This window comes from Ictalurus furcatus, chromosome 8 (genome assembly GCF_023375685.1).
Source record: "Ictalurus furcatus strain D&B chromosome 8, Billie_1.0, whole genome shotgun sequence".
NCBI lineage: Eukaryota > Metazoa > Chordata > Actinopteri > Siluriformes > Ictaluridae > Ictalurus > Ictalurus furcatus.
Genome location: NC_071262.1, coordinates 177501 through 185000, shown reverse-complemented (window position 1 = coordinate 185000; position 7500 = coordinate 177501). Strand labels below are relative to the sequence as shown.

The 7500-nt window shown below is 44.1% G+C and overlaps 1 protein-coding gene across 1 annotated transcript in view; it reads left to right on the top strand.

The window, feature by feature from the left end:
- Positions 1-3927: 3927 nt before the first annotated feature.
- LOC128611342 (protein inscuteable homolog) overlaps positions 3928-7500 on the top strand; it is a 38744-nt gene continuing 35171 nt past the window's right edge. The window contains exon 1 of the mRNA XM_053630752.1: positions 3928-4177. The gene's annotated coding sequence lies outside the window, so the exon portion shown is untranslated. The remainder of the gene's footprint in view (positions 4178-7500) is intronic.

The following is a 7500-nucleotide window of genomic DNA, read 5'->3' as shown; positions in this document are numbered from 1 at the left end:
TTGACACACTGAACACACTCGACACACTCGACACACACGACACACTTGACACACAACACTCAACACACACAACACACTCAACACACACAACACACTCAACACATGACACACTCAACACACTCAACACACTGAACACACTGAACACACAACACACACACAACACACACAACACACAACACACACACAACACACACTGAACACACACAACACACAACACTCTGAACACACAACACACACTGAACACACAACACACTCAACACACTGAACACACTGAACACACTGAACACACTGAACACACACACAACACACACAACACACAACACACACAACACACACACAACACACACTGAACACACACAACACACAACACACTGAACACACAACACACACTGAACACACAACACACTCAACACACTGAACACAGTGAACACACTGAACACACACACAACACACACAACACACAACACACACAACACACACAACACACACTGAACACACACAACACACAACACACTGAACACACAACACACACTGAACACACTGAACACACAACACACACTGAACACACTGAACACACACAACACACACACAACACACTGAACACACAACACACACAACACACTGAACACACAACACACACACAACACACACAACACACTGAACACACATCACACACAACACACAACACACTCAACACATGACACACTTGACACACTGAACACACTCGACACACTCGACACACACGACACACTCGACACACTGGACACACAACACACTGAACACACAACACACAACACTCATGACACACTTGACACACTGGACACACTTGACACACGACACACTGGACACACAACAGACACAACACTCAACACACACAACACATTCAACACACACAACACACACAACACACTCAACACATGACACACTCAACACACACAACACACTCAACACAATGAACACACAACACACACAACACACACACAACACACACTGAACACACAACACACACAACACACACAACACACAACACACACTGAACACACAACACACTGAACACACAACACACACAACACACACTGAACACACAACACACACAACACACTGAACACACACAACACACACAACACACACAACACACACTGAACACACAACACACACAACACACTGAACACACACAACACACACACAACACACACAGCACACTGAACACACAACACACAACACACACAACACACACAACACACACACAACACATTGAACACACAACACACACACAACACACAACACACACAACACACTGAACACACAACACACTCAACACATGACACACTTGACACACTGAACACACTCGACACACTGGACACACAACACACTGGACACACTGGACACGCGACACACTGGACACACCGGACACACCAAACACACTCAACACACTCAACACACTGAACACACTGAACGTCTACCATGTCGAGTGTTTAACGCACCTTACTCCAACATTAGTTGATATTATTTAGACGGATCCGATGTGGATGACTCCACTTGCTGTCTTTAGTCCCAGAAAACAGAACAAGTGTGCTTTGAAAAAATGTAAATACTTCAGAAGGAAACGTGAAACTATTGAAATAAAACTGAAATTATTCATGAAACGGAAAGGAACAGTATAATTTAAACACCACAACAAGCACCCGGCAAACCATTCAATAAATCTATAAATTTATCTATTTTTAGTAATAAGCAGCCAGAAGTGACGGTGGTGAGGAAAAACTCCCTGAGATGAAATGAGGAAGAAACCACCATCAACACACCTGGGTGAAGCTGTGAAAGTGGGAAAGCGACAGCATCCAAACATCCCAGAACACCACAAGACTGTATACCTGTGATCCTCTAGATCTGCTCCTTTACCTAAGAACAAAACTGTTCACTAAAAGCTTGAGTAAACAAATACATCTTCAGTCTGGACTTAAACACTGAGACTGTGTTTGAGTCCCGAACACTAATTGTAAGGCTGTTCCATAACTGTGGGGCTCTGTAAAAGAAAGCTCTTCCCCCTGCTGTAGCCTTCACTATTCCAGGTACCAACAAATAGCCTGCACCTTCTGATGGAAGTAGGCATGGCAGATCATAAAAGACCAGAAGTTCACTCAGGTGCCGTGGCACGAGACCGTTCAGTGCTTTATAGGTCAGTAGTAGTATTTTATAATCAATGTGAGATTTCACTGGGAGCCAGTGCAGTGTGGATAAGATCGGGGTGATGGACTAAGCCAAAAGAAATTATGAGGGTTGGAATAGAGAACTTCTAGCCATTAAGCTGATCCTTGAAAAGTGGAAGCATTGGTCGGAAGATCCCCTCCATCCCTATGTTGTGTACAATCTATTGGAACCTAGAATACATCAGGGGGTCCAAAGTCTCTCTCCTCACCAAGCCAGGTGGGATCTCTTCATCACCCAATTTCATGACAGGGTTCAGTTGACTGTGGGCGTGTCCCAAACCACAGGCCCTATTCACTATACAGTCCATGTCATTAGTCCACTGGGGGTGTGTCCCAAACCACATGCACTATTCACTATATAGTGCACATATTGGTAATTGTTAATGCATTATATGAACTTTATATTTTCTCTGACTTTGTCGTGAAAACTGCATGAAGCATGTGAGTGCACAGGAGTGCGGTTTTCATCTGCCCTTCATTTTTAGGGGTTTTCCGTCTGGATGAAATGCGCTCCTGACTGAATCACACTGGAATTCTTATGGAAAGTTCTCTGGATGATGGAAAAGCACAGTGTATAATTTGTAAGGGCTGTTTTTCACTTCGGGTTTGTTCCCATTCCAGCAGCATTTAGCATTGAAGTGAGCAGCCTTAATAGTGAACATCTGGGAGTGATTGTGGTGATAGAGAGAGAGAGAGAGAGAGAGAGAGAGAGAGAGAGAGACTCTCACTCACATTTTGTAGAGAATTTCAGTGGAGTTTCGATTTTTATAAAATTTAAATATATTATATTATTATTATTATTATTATTATTATTATTATTATTATTATTATTATTATTTTAAAATCAGATTAAAGTGTGAAAATTTCTCATTAAACACACTGATGGAATGTTGGTGAATTGAAATTCACACTGACAGCCAATGATGTCATCTCTCTCTCTCTCTCTCTCTCTCTCTCTCTCTCTTTCTTTCTCTCTCTCCCTCTCTCTCTCTTTCATTCTCTCTCTCTCTCTCTCTCTCTCTTTCTTTCTCTCTCTCTCTTTCTTTCTCTCTCTCCCTTCCTCTCTCTCTCTCCCCCTCTCTCTCTTTCTCTCTCTCTCCCTCTCTCCCTTCCTTTCTCTCTCTTCCTCTCTCCCTTTCTCTCCCTCTCCCTTCTCTCTCTCTCTCTCTCTCTCTCCCTCTCTCTCTCTCTCTCTCTCTCTCTCTCTCTCTCTCATCTCCATCACTTTGAGAGTTCAGTAATGTCTTCAGGAAACAGAAGTGTGTTTGTGTGTTTGTTTCCATTTGTTTGTGTTTTAGTTTCCCGGGAATCAGCACCTGGACGCTGTGAAGTGAAAACGAGACACTGAAGGTCCAGAAATAACTTTCTCCTAGACAACATGCTCTCTCCCCTCTCTCCCCTGGCTCCCTACTTCTAGAGAATAAAAGTAAACATGGTGTGTCCGGGTGAGAAATCAGGTTTCATGCTGCTGTTGCTGCCACGGCGTCTGGCCGTGTTTTTTCTCCATCCACATCTGGTTTCCACTCCTCCGGCTCTTCGTGCGGTTTCAGCTGTTTTTCTGTCAGATTTTAGAAACGTCCACGTCCCCGTCGCAGCGTCGGCAGTTTTGCCCGGAGGTCTACAGTGAAATTACACTCCTGACCACAACGCCGTGAAAAAGTGCAGCGCAGCCTCGCAGACACAAATAGACGAGTTTCAGTGTGAGTCTGGCCCCGAGCCCAGCCGAGAACCTTAAAGTCGTTATAGACTCACTGCAGCTCAGTGCGGCTCACACACACACACACACACACTATTCACCCTGTGAGGAACGACAGACGCAGACACATACATTATCAGACAACAGACGCAGACACACTTAGATAACACACATACACACACACACACACTCACACACACACACACACACACACTCACACACACACACAGCAGTGAGGATGAAACCCCGCAGGACTTCAGCAGGGCGTTCAGTAAGTCTTTTTCATTCATTCAGTTTTAACTTCACAGCTTTGTGACAGTCAGAGAGAGAGAGAGAGAGAGAGAGAGAGTGTGTGTGTGTGTGTGTGTGTGTGTGTGTGTCTGTGTGTGTGTTTTAGGTCCAGCATTCACAACGGCACAATGTGTGTTGAGTTGTAAAGTGTGTTCAGAGCCGCAGTGAGTGAAGCGGGCGATGTCAGTGATATGAATAATGGAGTTTTCACTCTGCTGTGTTTCTCTGTGGAGTTTTATAACTTTATACACATTTTAAAGTGTGAAACTTTAACACTGTAACACAACGACGGAGAATTTAATTTCACACTGACACCTGATCATGTCATAACAAGCTGTTCTCAGCTCACACTAATCCCCAATTTACACCAGACAAGTGACGACTATCATCCATCACACACGTTCTGTACAACCGGCACCGCAACAGTTTATTATTATTATTATTATTACACTACAGCTCTGATGAGTTCTGGACTGTGATTGGTCAGAAGGTGGTGATTAATTCTCCATAACAGCGGCTCTGACAGTAGTGCAGGTTTATATTAATGCACTCGTTCTAATACGTTATGGTTTCTATAGTAACGGCTCGTTCACAGGGACGTGTACAGCGCACGCTCCACTGATAATAAACAGACGTTTTCTGAGAGAATAGAGAGAGAGAATAAAGAGAGAGAGGGATGGTGAGGGAACAAGTGTTTATAGCTGCTATAACGTAAGCGAGAACACGAAATGACTCGTTTCACTGAACATTAAATGTAACTATAAACGGATAGAAGGTATGACGTGTCGTTCTTTAATAAATAAACAAGTGTCATAGTACATGTTGTTATCCATCAGCATTAGTGTCGTATAAACACTTTGAGATACGTGACTGAGATGACGTGTAAAAAGTCGTGTGACGTGTCTGGACTGTGACGTGTGACGTGTCTGGAGTGTGACGTGTCTGGAGTGTGACGTGTCTGGAGTGTGAAATGTCTGGACTGTGACATGTCTATAGTGTGACATGTTTGGAGTGTGACGTGTCTGGACTGTGTCGTGTCTGGAGTGTGACGTGTGACGTGTCCTGAGTGTGACGTGTCTGGAGTGTGACGTGTCTGGAGTGTGACGTGTCTAGACTGTGACATGTCTGGACTGTGACGTGTCTGGAGTGTGACGTGTCTGGAGTGTGACATGTCTGGAGTGTGACGTGTGACGTGTCTGGAATGTGATGTGTGACGTGTCTGGAGTGTGATGTGTCTGGAGTGTGACGTGTCTGGAGTGTGACGTGTCTGGAGTGTGACGTATCTAGACTGTGACATGTCTGGACTGTGACGTGTCTGGAGTGTGACGTGTCTGGAGTGTGACATGTCTGGAGTGTGACGTGTGACGTGTCTGGAATGTGATGTGTGACGTGTCTGGAGTGTGATGTGTCTAGACTGTGACGTGTCTGGTGTGTGACTTGTGACATGTCTGGAGTGTGACGTGTGACGTGTCTGGAATGTGATGTGTGACGTGTCTGGAGTGTGATGTGTCTGGAGTGTGACGTGTCTGGAGTGTGACGTGTCTGGAGTGTGACGTGTCTAGACTGTGACATGTCTGGACTGTGACGTGTCTGGAGTGTGACGTGTCTGGAGTGTGACATGTCTGGAGTGTGACGTGTGACGTGTCTGGAATGTGATGTGTGACGTGTCTGGAGTGTGATGTGTCTAGACTGTGACGTGTCTGGTGTGTGACTTGTGACATGTCTGGAGTGTGACGTGTGACGTGTCTGGAGTGTGACGTGTCTGGAGTGTGACATGTCTGTAGTGTGACATGTCTGTAGTGTGACGTGTCTGTAGTGTGACGTGTCTGGAGTGTGACGTGTCTGGAGTGTGACATGTCTGTAGTGTGACGTGTCTGTAGTGTGACGTGTCTGGAATGTGATGTGTGATGTGTCTGGAGTGTGATGTGTCTAGACTGTGACGTGTCTGGAGTGTGACATGTCTGGAGTGTGACATGTGACATGTCTGTAGTGTGATGTGTCTGGAGTGTGACGTGTGACATGTCTGGAGTGTGACGTGTCTGGAGTGTGACGTGTCTGGAGTGTGACGTGTCTGGAGTGTGACGTGTCTGGAATGTGATGTGTGACGTGTCTGGATTGTGACGTGATGTGTCTTTACGTGTTTGTGACTCAGAGGCTGTGAATTGAAACGTGTGTTAAACATCTCACACATGCTCAGTTTTACTGCAGGTTTCTTCCTTCTTCTCTCTTCTTTCCCTTTTCCTTTCTGACTGATCATCTACTTCCTTCTGCCTGACTATTGTCATCACTTCTTTTTCCTTCTTTTCTTCTTCCCTCTTGGTTTTTTCTTTATTCATTTCTTTTGGACTCTTCTTTACTTTTCTTTTTTCAGTTTGATCTTTTTCTCCTTTTTTTAACTTTTAACCATTCATTCATTTGTTCTCTCTTTTTCCTCCCTCTCTCTCCCGCTCCTTTCCTCTCATTAGTAAAAGATGGGAGGAGATTTTTAAAATGAAATTAGAAATAAAAATAAAGTACAGTTTAATGTTTAAAAGCTCTTTAGCTGGGTGTGTTCATGTTAGCGGCAGACTGTCAGACTAGCGCTGTCGCTAATCACAGAGCAGAGAGAAAGAGCTTCACCACTAATGACAGTCCACACACACACACACACACACACACACACAGCTGTGGGTATACAGTTACTCTGCACAGAACCTCTTTGTTTCCCGCAGTCGGGTCCTGAGCGCTGGAGCGTTGCGCTGCTCTCCGTCCTGAACGCTGCAGTTTGTTCTTAATGGTGTTTTTTATGGCATGTTGATGTCACTGTAAACTGATTCACTCGCTAAAATCACACACACTCACACACCATCAGAGCTATAACATTCCTTTATGAAATGTGCTGTAATCATTAAAACACTGCATTAATGTCTAAAATAAAGTTAGTTAGATTTCACTGAAGTCTACAAAAGGTCTAATCAGCTTTTAGCTCCATTAAATAATATTAAACAGGACTAGATGGACAGCACTTTACTGACACGCTGTTGGCGGTTAGAACTAGCCAAACATGCTGAAGGGTTAGTTAGCTCTGTAGTTAGATACTTTCACTCTGTGAAATAAAGCATTTAATAAAATTAAACGTTGAATAAGTCATGAATACAGAAAGCTAGATCATCTCCTGGAGGGAGTTATTTAGAGGCTGTTCCTGTAGATGAAGCTAACTAACCTTTCAACTGTGGAAATGAAGAAGAACATTCAGGAATATCAACGTTTACCATGTGGTGATAAATGAATAGTAAAAGACTGTAGATGTAATTACACTTAGCG